The following is a 14434-nucleotide window of genomic DNA, read 5'->3' as shown; positions in this document are numbered from 1 at the left end:
GTGTCATGTCGAATGTAAACATGTCACACATTACAGAGAGCTCTTCCCCTGAGGAAGCCATTTTAGATACGCAGGAGTGTAATGTGGTAGCCCTTCCCACAGGGAAGGACCCAGTGTGGGAGGAAAATCTACAACAGATGATTTCCCAGTTTTCTAGAAAGTTCTCAGAGTCTGAACAAGAGACTAAATATTGGAGAAATTCAGTGGAAGTTGTGCTGCATGCCGACCCCTCCACGTCATCCACACGTCCCACCTCAAGTTCCCACAAGAGGTCACTTGCGCAAATTATGCAAGGTGACACAGACACAGATTCCGACACAGGTGTCAACACTGGGGATTTGAGCTGGGTAGATGCCAAATTAGCAAAAAGCATTCAATATATGATAGCGGCTATTAAAGAGGTGTTAGAGATTACAGAGTCAATACCTGATCCAGAGGAAAAGGCTTATTTTAATTTAAATAAAAAATCTGTGGTAACTTTTCCTCCTTCAAAGGAAATGAATACATTCTTTGAAAAATCCTGGGCTAACCCAGAAAAGAAGTTTCATATTCCCAGAAGAATACGTTTGGCGTATCCTTTCCCTGAAGAGGATAGGAAGAGATGGGAATCACCCCCCATGGTAGACACCTCCGGTTCTAGGTTGTCTTAAAAAATTATTCTACCTGTTTCTGGGTCGGCTTCCTTAAAGGAGCCGGCTGACCGTAAAATGGAGACAACTTTAAAATCCCTTTATATGGCTAACGGAGCAGCACTCAGGCCCACCATTACATGCGCCTGGGTTGGAAATGCTATTGTAAAATGGTCAGAAAACTTGCTAGATAATCTAGACACAGTTGATAGGGATAATGTGATCTTAACTCTCGGTCACATAAAGGATTCTGCAGGTTACATGGTGGAAGCAATGAAGGATATTGTTTTTTTCTGTTCAAAATCCTTAGCTATGGCAGTTTCGGCTTGCAGAGCACTGTGGATTCGCCAGTGGAATGCAGATGCAGAATCTAAAAAGAATATTGAAGCTCTCCCCTATATGGGTGAGGCACTTTTTGGGGACAAGCTGGACACCTGGATTTCAACAGTTACCTCAGGTAAGTCAGCTTTTCTTCCTCATGCAGCAGCACCTGCAAAGAAGACATACTCTGCTCATCCGATGCAGCCCTTTCGGCCCAACAAGTACAAAAAGGCCAAGGGTACCCCCTTCTTCACAGGGAGAGGGTGGGGAAGAGGTAAAAAACCTTGAGCAGCATCATGATCTCAGGAGCAGAAGTCAGCCGTTGCTTCTGCAAAAATCACAGCATGACGCTGGGGCTCCCCTGCGGGAGTCCGCTCAGGTGGGGGCATGTCTGAAACTCTTCAGCCAGATCTGGAAACAATCAGAGCTGGATCCCTGGATATTGCAAATAGTATCTCAAGGTTACAAGATGGAATTTCAGGATCTCCCCCATGCAGATTTTTCAAATCAGCCTTACCAACTTCTGTACAAGACAGATAGAAAATAACGGAAGCAATACAAAAATTATGTCAGGACGAGGTAATCACCTTAGTCCCATTGCTACAACGTGGAAAGGGATTTTATTCAAGCCTGTTTGTAGTACCGAAGCCGGACGGCTCGGTCAGACCGATTTTAAACCTAAAATCGTTGACGCTTTATCTAAAAAGATTAAAATTCAAGATGGAGGCCCTCATTCCGAGTTGTTCGCTCGCAAGGCGAATGTAGCAGAGTTACACACGCTAAGCCGCCGCCTACTGGGAGTGAATCTTAGCTTCTTAAAATTGCGACCGACGTACGCGCAATATTGCGATTACAAACGAGTTAGCAGTTTCAGAGTAGCTCCAGACTTACTCTGCCTGTGCGATCATTTCAGTGCTTGTCGTTCCTGGTTGACGTCACAAACACACCCAGCGTTCGCCCAGGCACTCCCACCGTTTCCCCGGCCACTCCTGCGTTTTTTCCGGAAACGGTAGCGTTTTCAGCCACACGCCCCTGAAACGCCGTGTATCCGCCCAGTAACACCCATTTCCTGTCAATCACATTACGATCGCCGGAGCGAAGAAAAAGCCGTGAGTAAAAATACTTTCTTCATAGTAAAGTTACTTGGCGCAGTCGCAGTGCGAACATTGCGCATGCGTACTAAGCGGATTTTCACTGCGATGCGATGAAAAATACCGAGCGAACAACTCGGAATGAGGGCCGGAGTCTCTAAGAGCAGTGATCTCCAGTTTGGAGGAGAAGGAATTCATGGTGTCGGTGGACATCATGGATGCTTATCTGCATGTTCCCATTTACCCTCCACATCAAGCATACCTGAGGTTTGCGTTTCAGAACTGTCACTATCAGTTCCAGACATTGCCATTTGGGCTCTCCACAGCACCGAGAGTGTTCACCAAGGTGATGGCAGAGATGATGGTTCTCCTTCGCAAGAAAGGAGTCAACATAATTCCTTACCTGGACAATCTCCTGATAAAAGCGAGATCCAGGGAAAAGTAAGTGCAGAGCATTGCACTATCCCTGACAGTACTTCAGAAACATGGTTGGATCATAAACTTTCCAAAATAACAGTTGGAACCGACGATGAGATTGTCATTTCTGGGAATGATACTGGACACCAAGGTACAGAAAGTATTTCTACTGGTGGAAAAGGTTCTGGAAATCCAGAAAATTGTCAAACAAATTTTGAAACCAGCACGTGTGTCGATTCATCAGTGCATCCACTTGCTGGGGAAGATGGTAGCATCTTACGAGGCTCTACAGTATGGCCAATTCCATGCAAGGGTGTTCCAGTGGGATCTATTGGACAAATGGTCCAAATCGCATCTACGCATGCACCAGAGAATAATCCTGTCAACGAAAGCCAGAATTTCGCTCCTGTGGTGGCTACACAGTTCTCACCTCCTAGGGGGAAGCAGGTTTGGGATTCAAGCCTGGATCCTAGTGACCACGGATGCAAGTCTCCGAGGTTGGGGAGCAGTCACGCAAGAGGAAAGCTTCCAAGGAAGATGGCCAAATCAAGAAACACTTCTTCACATAAACATTCTGGAGTTGAGAGCCATTTACAACGGTCTTCTACAAGCGGTGCATCTTCTTCAAGATCGTCCCATACAGATCCAATCAGACAATGTAACAGCAGTGGCTTACATAAACCGTCAGGGTGGAACAAAAAGCAGAGCGGCAATGGCAGAGGTAACAAGACTACTCCTCTTGGCAGAAAGTCATGCACAAGCTCTGTCAGCAATCTTCATTCTGGGAGTGGACAACTGGGAGGCGGACTTCCTCAGCAGACACGATCTCCACCCAGGGGAATGGGGCCTCCACCAAGAGGTCTTTGCAGAGGTAGCAAATAGTTGGGTCATTCCTCAAGTAGACATGATGGCATCTCGTCTCAACAAGAAGCTTCAGAAATATTGTTCTAGGTCGAGAGACCTACAAGCAATAGCAGTAGATGCACTGGTAACCCAGTGGGTGTTCCAGTCGGTGTATGTGTTCCCTCCACTTCCGCTAATACCAAAGATTCTCAAGATCATAAGAAGAATATATATAGCAGTACGGTACAGTAGTCCACTGCTCTACCTCTGTGTCGTCAAGTATACTATACATCCATACCTGTGCTGCATTTTAGTTGTGCACAGTATATAGTAGGAGGACAGTGCAGAATTTTGCTGACACCAGTATATATATAGCAGTACGGTACAGTAGTTCACTGCTCTACCTCTGTGTCGTCAAGTATACTGTGCATCCACACCTGTGCTGCATTTTGGTTGTGTGCAGTATATAGTAGGAGGACAGTGCAGAATTTTGCTGACCACCAGTATATATATATATATATATATATATATATATATATATATATATATATATATAGCAGTATGGTACAGTAGTCCACTGCTCTACCTCTGTGTCGTCAAGTATACTATGCAGCCATACCTGTGCTGCATTTTAGTTGTGCGCAGTATATAGTAGGAGGACAGTGCAGCATTTTGCTGAATACCAGTATATATATAGCAGTATGGTACAGTAGTCCACTGCTCTAGCTCTGTGTCGTCAAGTATACTATGCATCCATACCTGTGCTGCATTTTAGTTGTGCACAGTATATAGTAGGAGGACAGTGCAGAATTTTGCTGACCACCAGTATATATATATATATAGCAGTACGGTACAGTAGTCCACTGCTCTACCTCTGAGTTGTCAAGTATACTACAAAAGTTCAGTAAAATGACCCAAAAATCAAAATTAAAAGCATCTGATGAGAAGCGTAAACTTGCCAATATGCCATTTACGACATGGAGCAAGGAACGGCTGAGGCCCTGGCCTATGTTCATGGCTAGTGGTTCAGATTCACATGAGGATGGAAGCACTCATCCTCTCGCTAGAAAACTGCAGTGCCACTCCTAGATGGGCCAGGTGTTTGTGTCGGCCACTTGGGTCGCTTAGCTTCGCCATCCAGCGACCTTGGTGCACCTCTTTTTTTCTTTGCATCATGTGCTGTTTGGGGACTATTTTTTTAAATCTGCCATCCTGTCTGACACTGCAGTGCAACTCCTAGATGGGCCGGGTGTTTGTGTCGGCCACTTGGGTCGCTTAGCTTAGTCACACAGCTACCTCATTGCACCTCTTTTTTTCTTTGCATCATGTGCTGTTTGGGGACTATTTTTTAAATCTGCCATCCTGTCTGACACTGCAGTGCCACTCCTAGATGGGCCGGGTATTTGTGTCGGCCACTTGGGTCGCTTAGCTTAGTCGCACAGCTACCTCATTGCACCTCTTTTTTTCTTTGCATCATGTGCTGTTTGGGGACTATTTTTTAAATCTGCCATCCTGTCTGACACTGCAGTGCCACTCCTAGATGGGCCAGGTGTTTGTGTCGGCCACTTGGGTCGCTTAGTTTAGTCATCCAGCGACCTCGGTGCAAATTTTAGGACTAAAAATAATATTGTGAGGTGTTCAGAATAGACTGGAAATGAGTGGAAATTATGGTTATTGAGGTTAATAATACTATGGGACCAAAATGACCCCCAAATTCTATGATTTAAGCTGTTTTTGAGAGTTTTTTGTAAAAAAACACCCGAATCCAAAACACACCCGAATTCGACAAAAAAATTTCAGGAAGGTTTTGCCAAAACGCGTCCGAATCCAAAACACGGCCGCGGAACCAAATCCAAAACCAAAACACAAAACCCGAAAAATTTCCGGTGCACAACACTAATTTCTACAGGCTGGTGTGGATGCAGGCATAAGATTGGGGACTATCAAGGTCCAAATTTCAGCCTTGTCCATTTTCTTTCAGAAACAATTGGCTTCCCTTCCTGAAGTTTAGACGTTCCTGAAGGGGGTTCTGAACATCCAACCACCATTCGTGCCTCCTACGGCACCATGGGACCTTAACGTGGTGTTGCAGTTCCTTCAGTCAGATTGATTGGAGCTTCTGCAAGAGGTTGAGTTAAAGTATGTCACTTGGTAAGTGGTTATGCTGTTGGCCTTGGCATCCGCGAGGTGGGTGTCTGAGGTGGGGGCCTTGTCTCACAAGAGCCCCTATTTGATCTTTCATGATGATAGGGCTGAACTGAGAACTCGTCAGCATTTTCTTCCAAAGGTTGTGTCTTCATTCCATATTAACCAACCTATTGTGGTGCCAGTGACTACTGACACCTCTGATCCTTCAAAGTTCTTAGACGTGGTCAGAGCTTTGAAGATTTACGTTACGAGGACAGCTTGTATTAGGAAAACAGAAGCATTGTTTATCCTGTATGATCCCAACAAGATTGGGTGTCCTGCTTCTAAGCAGACAATTGCATGATGGATCAGATGTACGATTCAACATGCTTATTCCACGGCAGGATTGCCGGTACTGAATTCGGTTAAGGCCCACTCTACTAGGAAAGTGGGTTCTTCCTGGGTGGCTGCCCGGGGTGTCTCGGATCTACAGCTTTGCCGAGCAGCTAGTTGGTCAGGGGCAAACACGTTTGCTAAGTTCTACAAGTTTGACACCTTGGCCGCTGATGACCTTAAGTTTGGTCAATCAGTTTTGCAGGAACATCCGCACTCTCCCGCCATACTGGGAGCTTTGGTACATCCCCATGGTACTAATTGGACCCCAGCATCCTCTAGGACGTTAGAGAAAATAGGATTTTATATACCTACCGGTAAATCCTTTTCTCGTAGTCCGTAGAGGATGCTGGGCGCCCTCCCAGTGCTCCTTTATTCCTGCATATTATCTTTTCTTCTTGCACAAGTTATCACATGTTGTTCAGCAGTTGCTGTAAAGTTATTCATGCTCGTTGGCATGTGTTTGAGTTGTATGCCATGTTGTGCGGCATGGTTGAGGGTGTGTGAGCTGGTGTGAGTCTCGCCACTAGCTTAAAGTAAATCCTTCTCTCGAAGTTTGTCCGTCTCCTCGGGCACAGTCCCTATACTGAGGTCTTGGGGAGGGGCATAGAGGGAGGAGTCAGTTCACACTGTAAAAAGTCTTAAAGTGCCAAAGGCTCCTGCGGACCCGTCTATACCCCATGGTACTAACGGGACCACAGCATCCTCTACGGACTGCGAGAAAAGGATTTACCGGTAGGTATATAAAATCCTATTTTTCTTGTGGCTGTCATAGTTCACATTTAAAATTAAATCCATTTCAGTGTAAAAAATTCTGCTATTTATTTTGAATGATATTTAAATAACCCAAAAGATATAAGTCCCACCATCTCCCAGTCTTTTTCCAAATGTGGTGGTGGTAAGTGGATTTCCTAGAAATGCCTTGTGCGCACTCATGGTATAACCCCAAGAGTTCATTTTTTTATATAAAATATCTATCTATCTATCTATCTACAATGAATACACATTCCTGGCAGAGTAATTGTATGGCAATGCCTCCACAGGCTGTCTTCATATATATAACTAAGATGAATCACTATGGAGTAAAAGAGACAGACCTTCCCTTCAAATTATTTTGGGATATTATGACCTTAAATAGTTTTCATTCCACATACTGAATAATTGGAGTATAGCAACGACCGCAGGCTGAGTGTTACTGAAGGGAGAGTAGGTGGCCCAATGTCTTAAATTGTGACAGTGCACTCTGTAATGTGAAATGCAGTAACATAGTCTAAGATTACAATTTCTGCACTTAAGTAAAAAATTTTGAGTTTCACTGAAGTTTACAGCATAATCTTCCCTACATGAACGTAGAAGCATATTCAGCAACAATTTACCCTTTTCATAGATCAGTGTGCCAAAAAAGATAAAGAAATTCCCAGAACAAAATGAGCTTAAAAATAAAAGTTCTTCAATGTAAATAGTTCAAGTAAAAAGATTAAAACAATAATAGTGTACATAGTGCCGAATGTAATAGCGCCCGAATTCGGTGGCCGTGTGGGATGCCGGCCTAACTCGGACGTTCTTTTTTAAAGGGGCAATCATGTTCTTTTTTAAAGGGGCTAAACCATGCCTTATTCATAAAAAAATGCCCCTTTAAAAAAATATCAGAGTACAACAGGCATCCCACACGGCCGCCGAACTTGGGCACTATTACATCTGGCCCAATGGGTCTACCTTGCTAATAATGAACAGTATTAGCCTTAAAACCAGATAGTGACCAATACAACCTTTACCTGGGATTAATGGATACAAACATTGGCCTAAAGTGCAGATAAAGAGAAATATGTATTTTTGCATATGTTTATACACTATAAGGTACAGTATACACATGTTCATATGGCAGTAAGAAATCAGGTATACAGTACCATGTATACCAATGAGTTATTTTTGTTTTGTAGCAAGAGGGGAGAGGCAGGGACTGGTGTGCCTAACTAAATAATTTTTGTGTCAAATAGGCACACTGCTTTCACTAAATTCCAGGAATGCATTGGGCCTCGTATCTGACACTTGCACTTCGTTCCACCTGGAGTGTCTTGTTAGGGACAGGATGGTCTGAAATACACTTAGTACTGCACAGTAAGTGTGTGTTCATGCAAATACAAATAGTCATATACAGAAATACAGAAACATGCATATATACCCACAATTTGGCATTTATGTTTCAGATGCCTGAGGATTGGTGCAAAGGTCCAAGTTGGTAATTCTGATAATATTTTGCAGTGTTTTAAATACACTTCAAACAAAAACAAAATACTGCTAAGCAGGGGCGTATCTACCCATTGGCCAGGATGGCACTCGCCAGGGGCACCAGCAAAGGAGGGGTGCTGCCTGGTGGTGCCACCCATGGATAGGGGGTACATTTTTAGAGGCAGTACCTGTGTGTGCCTCCCCCCCACAGTGACACAGCAACATACAGAGCTGGCAGCAGCAGCCACAGTTCCTGGCGGCAGTGTCCGGTGTCCGCACTGAAATCAAGAAACGCTACATAAACTACAACTCCCAGCAGCCCTTGAGAGCTCAGGAGCTCCCGGCAGCAAGGGCTACCTGGCACAGTGTGTATAAGTGGCTACCTGGCACCGTGTGTATAATGGGCTACCTGGCACTGTGTGTATAATGGGCTACCTGGCACGTGTGTATAATGGGATACCTGGCACCGTGTGTATAATGGGCTACCTGGCGCAGTGTGTATAAGAGGCTAACTGGCGCATTGTGTATAAGGGGCTCTACCTGGTACAATGTGTATAAGGGGCTACCTGGCGCAGTGTGTATAAGGGGCTCTACCTGGTGCAGTGTATATAGGTCTCTACCTGGCGCAGTGTGTATAAGGGTCTCTACCTGGTGTAGTGTGTATAAGGGGCTCTACCCAGTGCAAAGTGTATAAGGGGTCTGCTGTACTGTGGTGTAATGCATGTAGTGGGCTCTAACATGGCATAATGTTTAGCAATGGGAGAGAAAGAAGGCTCTTGTGTGGGCGCACTCTTGTACAAGGAAAAAAGTTCCAGTAATATATATTAAGAAGTATTTAAAACGTAACTTTTATTGATAATATTTAAACTATGATTACCCATCCAAAAGATCCATAAAAAAATAATAATTGAAAAAATGTTAAAATGTTCTGGTCTCTTTATTTCAAAGAGTGATTGGAAGGGTTGTAGACACTATATTGTCATACCCCCATTTCCCCTGACCAGTACAGAATTTCTGTATTGATGGGACCGAGGAGTGGTCAAAAAAACTGTCCACGGATGATCTCCACGCTATCCAGGAACTAGAGGAACTTCAAACGGAATCAAATATGGATGAAATAACCACTTACAGACCGAAATGCAAACCCAAATCATCCTTCTTCCCTCCTGATAATACCAGCCCAGAGATCAGGGTCTTTTTGAACCGGGTGTCTAAAGAATTTGACATCTATGTTCAAACCAAAACTGGCCTCCACCACTCTTCTAAAAATCTCAAATTTAAAGAGAGAAAAGCCCTGCAAGAAATGGGAACTTGGCATGATATAATTATAAAACCATCCGATAAAGGTGGCAATATCGTTCTTTGGCCTCGAGAAATGTACATCACCGAAGCACACCGACAATTATACAATCTTTCATGCTACAAGAAGCTTCTTAGCGATCCAACTACCAGATTTCTGAATGCTTATAACAGTTTGCTACAAGAAGCTGCTGCCCAAGGTACCATCACGAAACAGGAACTACAATACCTCACTGTCCAGAATCCCAAAACACCAACATTCTATCTTTTGTCCAAGATTCACAAAAATGCTCACCACCCACCTGGCAGACCAATAATGTCAGGTAATGGTGGGCTCTTGGAGCAACCTAGCCAATTTCTGGACTTACATTTACGCAAATTTGTCCTTGATTTACCCTCCTACCTGCAGGATACGTCATTATTTTGAGAACAATTTCCTTTTAGTGACTCTAGTTGTAGTGGCGCTCTACGCAAGCATTAATCATCATCAAGGCCTCACAGCAGTCAAATACTACCTGGATCAAGGAGGCACAAAATAATTTTCAGATTTCCTTCACAAGTTACTGAACTTTGTTCTTTCCAAAAATTATCTTGTTTTTCAAGACAAATTTTTCTTGCAAGTAAGGGGAACCGCAATGGGCGCTGCTTGCGCACTCACATACGCAAACCTCTTTTTGGGGTGGTGGGAACATTTCCATGTCTTCAATACCATAAATGAGAAATATACCATGCATGTGATATTGTGGTTGACATATATCGATGATATATTTATTATTTGGAATGGAGAAAGAGGTCTCCTTATGGACTTTATTAAACTCCTCAATACCAACGATCTCAATATCACGTTGACACACACCATTAGTTCTGAGATGGTCCCCTTTCTCGATCTCAACATTTACAAATCAAATACAGGTTACTTGGAAACAGAACTATATTGCAAGGAGACTGCAACCAACAGTCTCCTTTTTCAAACCAGCTCACATTTCCCCCCAACTATTGAAAATATCCCTAAAGGAGAATATCTTAGGCTGAGATGTAACTGCTCGGAGGACCAAGTCTTTAAAACTAAAAGCAGAGAACTTACCAATCGCCTCCTAGCTAGGGGCTATAGTAAATGCTCACTCAAACGAGCATACTCAGCCACTGTAGCAGTCAAGAGGGAGAGCCTAATTTTTGGGGAGAAAAAAGAGGTCATCAAGCAAGATGACACCATTAGATTTATAGGAACCTTCTGTCCTGAATGGAAAATGCTGAAGAATGCCATAACCAAACATCTTTCCATCTTACAGCTGGACCCCGATTTATCTCCTTTTCTGAATTCTCCATTACAGATGAGTTGGCGCAGATCCAAGAACATGAAAGATCAGCTAGTGCGCAGCCATTTTGTTACATCTATACCCAAAAAACCATCTATTTCTGGCTCCTTTCCTTGTGGACAATGTAAATCGTGCCCACAGATTTTGCAAACAAACACTGTCATCGACAGATATGGCCAATCAGTAATGTTACAACATTTCTTCAATTGTAATACTCAAGCTGTGATTTACTGCATAACTTGTGGGTGCAATTTCAAATACATTGGCATGACCACACGTAAACTGAAAGAGAGGGTCCTGGAACACTTGCGCAAGATTCGTAACGCATCAAAAGATCTTGCACGTATGAAACAGCTTACCTCGGTTGCCAGGCACTTTCACTTTCACCACAAAGGATCCATTAAAGAATTCAAGGCCTTTGGCCTGGACCACGTTCATTTGGGCGTACGAGGAGGAGACATTACCAAGGAACTCTACAAGAAAGAGAGCGAGTGGATTTTTCGCCTCAATAGTCTCAAGCCCTCTGGTCTGAAAGAAAATATAAATTACGCATTTTTCCTGTGAGCTACTGGTTTCCGAAAATTCATCTGCATCTCCATAGACACACACAGTACAGTTTCCTAATTTAATCACCACACACTACTAATCACCCTCACTATATTTCCTGCACTTTTTCCTTATGATTCAATCAGCTTGTAATCCAATAACAGCTATCCCACCCAGCCCTCACCATGTTCATCCCCGTTTTTTTGCACCTTATTCCATTCACTTTCTTCTGTCACCAGCATCCCATCCCTGCGGTGATTTTCCCCATTTTTTCTAATCACATCATATTTCCTCTTTCCATACTATCCTTCATCATAATTATTTCTCAAGTGACTTACAGTGCTTATACCCAGGCACACCTTACACTGCACCTCTAAGATATTGCCATTGTAACACCACTCTTCCGCACTGATTTTCTCTCCTTCCCTCAACACTTCAGCTTTATACAGTTATCCCTTACTCATATATGTGTATACATATGTATAACTTTAAATGAATTTCTCATTTCCTTAAAAATATCCAATCAGATTATGTGATGGTATGCTTATATGTCCAATCCATTAATTAGCTTTCATCTGTCCATCTATCTAAATTAATTTACTAATGCCAGCTGGACCACAACTCACATCAATTAGCATCATCCACACAGTGAAATTAATATTTCTACTTTATATTTTGTTATTTACCCACAACCTTTGTTTGTTTATACGCTCATTTAATTTAATCTTAATGTTTTCCTTATCCATATATATTTCTATTTATATTATCTTTTTATTTATTTATTTTTATATTTTATTTTTTATTTTATTCCCTTCTTTGCTATCCATAATTCATTTCCTCCTCAAGTGTAATTTTCACTGAGCCCAATAATTATCATCCCTTTTAACCCGTTATCCACCTCCCTCATTTTTCACTCCCACAGCCCGTCATCGATGATATCCATTCTTTATTAGCCTTTTTCACTCACTGCTCACATATCCTGACATCCAAACAACGTCCTAAGACGCAACTTTTTCGCCCCATTTCCACTCACACCCCACACTTCATTCCCATTCTACCATTTCACTTAATATAATTTCTCCTCACATTTCTCCAGGCTCAGCCAGCATTTTCTTTTTTCATTCTTATTAGTAATATGTTACCAATATTAGTATTTTTCTTCACCCATACCATTAGCCTATTCGGTTTTTTACATGCCCCTATTCTTTAATTTTCCTCTATTGGACCTCTACATCGATTGGTGCACTGTTTGCACCTCCACTACAACCATTTTTCTTTTTGCCCATTCTCCTATTATATCGACGCCACTTTATCCCTTTAATAAAATGGCGCCCCAGGTCTCGCAGTTGCTGTTCCTGGCCTGCCTATATTCCAATTAACCCAGCATTACCCCATCCCTCTACCAAGATGGCATTTCAGGCTTCCTAGATGCAGGCTGATCTGCTCAGCACACACTTCACGCAATATCAGCGGACCACGTTCTGGAGCGGCGGCGGACGGAAGCAGCAACGTAGCGCTCCCGCCCACCGCACCTGCTCCTGACCATTAGTTGATTCATGCAATGTAGCTGCTTTAAAAAACTCATCCCCCTCTGACCCTTCCGAACCCGGAAGTAAACAAGCCCTGATGGGCGAAACACGTCTTCCTCGGGGGGTCTGTTCATGGAGTGACTTCATGGCACCATTTCCTCTCACCTGACGCAGTACTGACCCGCTCACCTGTCCCTTGGTTTGGAGTTCCATAAGCCCCATCTGCTGTGTGGATGCCCCATCTGTTGACACTCTTAATTGTATCTGTATCAACTGTATATCAGAGCTAATTTCTCTATGTGAGTTTTGCTCTCTGACACGGGCTGGTATTGTAATCTTCAACTGAGGCCAGGACATTATCATTCTCTATGCTATAAACCTTATGATTCTTAGTATCGTATAGACATCTCTGTGTCAGGACTATTTAAATCAGCAGACAGGCTGTCTTATTCCTAATTGAGGCATTGATTCTGTTACACTGGTTTATCTATAGCAATGATCTGTACTAATTTTGGACTTTCTGACACTTAAATATTCTGACTATAGGTTGGCTCAGACGGTTCATTACATAAGAAATTCTTATACACGTATATATATGTATATATCTTTTTGCTGTAAGAATGTCATTGTCATTAATGTCATTGCCCATTACAACATTCTGTGTCAACTTATGGTGACTTATGCACTTTCTCCAGAATAATCATTTTTTCTATGAGAAGATTGTTCTCTGATACAGGTTCTAAGTCCAATCCTCAACAGAGGTTAGGACACTGGCAATTTTTGTTCCATAACTTATAGGGTCCATAGCACCTGTGAGATATCTTTGTGTCAGTATCACTACAAACTGCAGGCAGGCTGTTTTATTTCCAATTGAGACAACTACTCTGTCACACTGGTCTACCTACAGGAATATCTGTGTTAATTTTGGACTTTTATGTTGGTTTGGACGGCCTAATATGTAGAAAATATACACACATGCTTAATTTCAGCTGTGAGAATTTACAAGATCAACACCGCCGCCACTAAAAATAGTTCATATCAGGAGAATAACATCATTTGTAGCGATTTACACTTTTCATTGAATCTAACTTTTGTTCGGTTCAATACCTATTCTGCTCTAGAATAATAATTATAGGAATCTATTCCCTCCTTCTATAATTCAACTTATTTCGTGGACTCTCATCCACGATCCACGGAGCACAGTACCACGAATGTGGGAACTGTTGAACCGTGACTAACGTAGAAAGCAGATCCACACATTTTCACCCACTTCACTTATTCATTCTTCTCTTTTTTCTTTTTTCTTATCATTTCCCACTTTATAATTTCTTATATAGGTGCACTCTCATTGGTGTACAGATCACATAACCCTCTACTACCATACCACGATGCCAATGCCCGATCTCATCCGATCTTGGAAGCTAAACAGCGTTGGGCCGGGTTAGTACCAGGAGAGGAGACTGCCTGTGAATACCTGGTGTTGTAGAGCAGGAATTATTTCCCTCTCTATGTGAGAAGGGACACCAACAGCAGTATCACCACTGATTCTATCCCGTATTTCTCCATTTTTTCACCTATTTATTCCATGTTTATTACAGTTCAATGCCTCATTTTCTATCTACAAATATGGTAGCTGTCTATAATTCAGGTGCTTAATTTTTGGTGACCATTGATCATTATTAACTTAATCTAAG

General features: G+C 42.6%; 1 pseudogene; it reads left to right on the top strand.

Moving 5' to 3' along the window:
- The first annotated feature begins 14110 nt into the window (after positions 1-14110).
- LOC134930609 (5S ribosomal RNA) lies at positions 14111-14229 on the top strand (annotated as a pseudogene).
- Positions 14230-14434: the final 205 nt, after the last annotated feature.

The sequence above is a fragment of the Pseudophryne corroboree genome, chromosome 5 (assembly GCF_028390025.1).
Source record: "Pseudophryne corroboree isolate aPseCor3 chromosome 5, aPseCor3.hap2, whole genome shotgun sequence".
In the NCBI taxonomy this organism is placed as follows: Eukaryota; Metazoa; Chordata; class Amphibia; order Anura; family Myobatrachidae; genus Pseudophryne; species Pseudophryne corroboree.
Note: the sequence above shows the minus strand (reverse complement) of the source record. Positions and strands in the feature narration are given on the sequence as shown.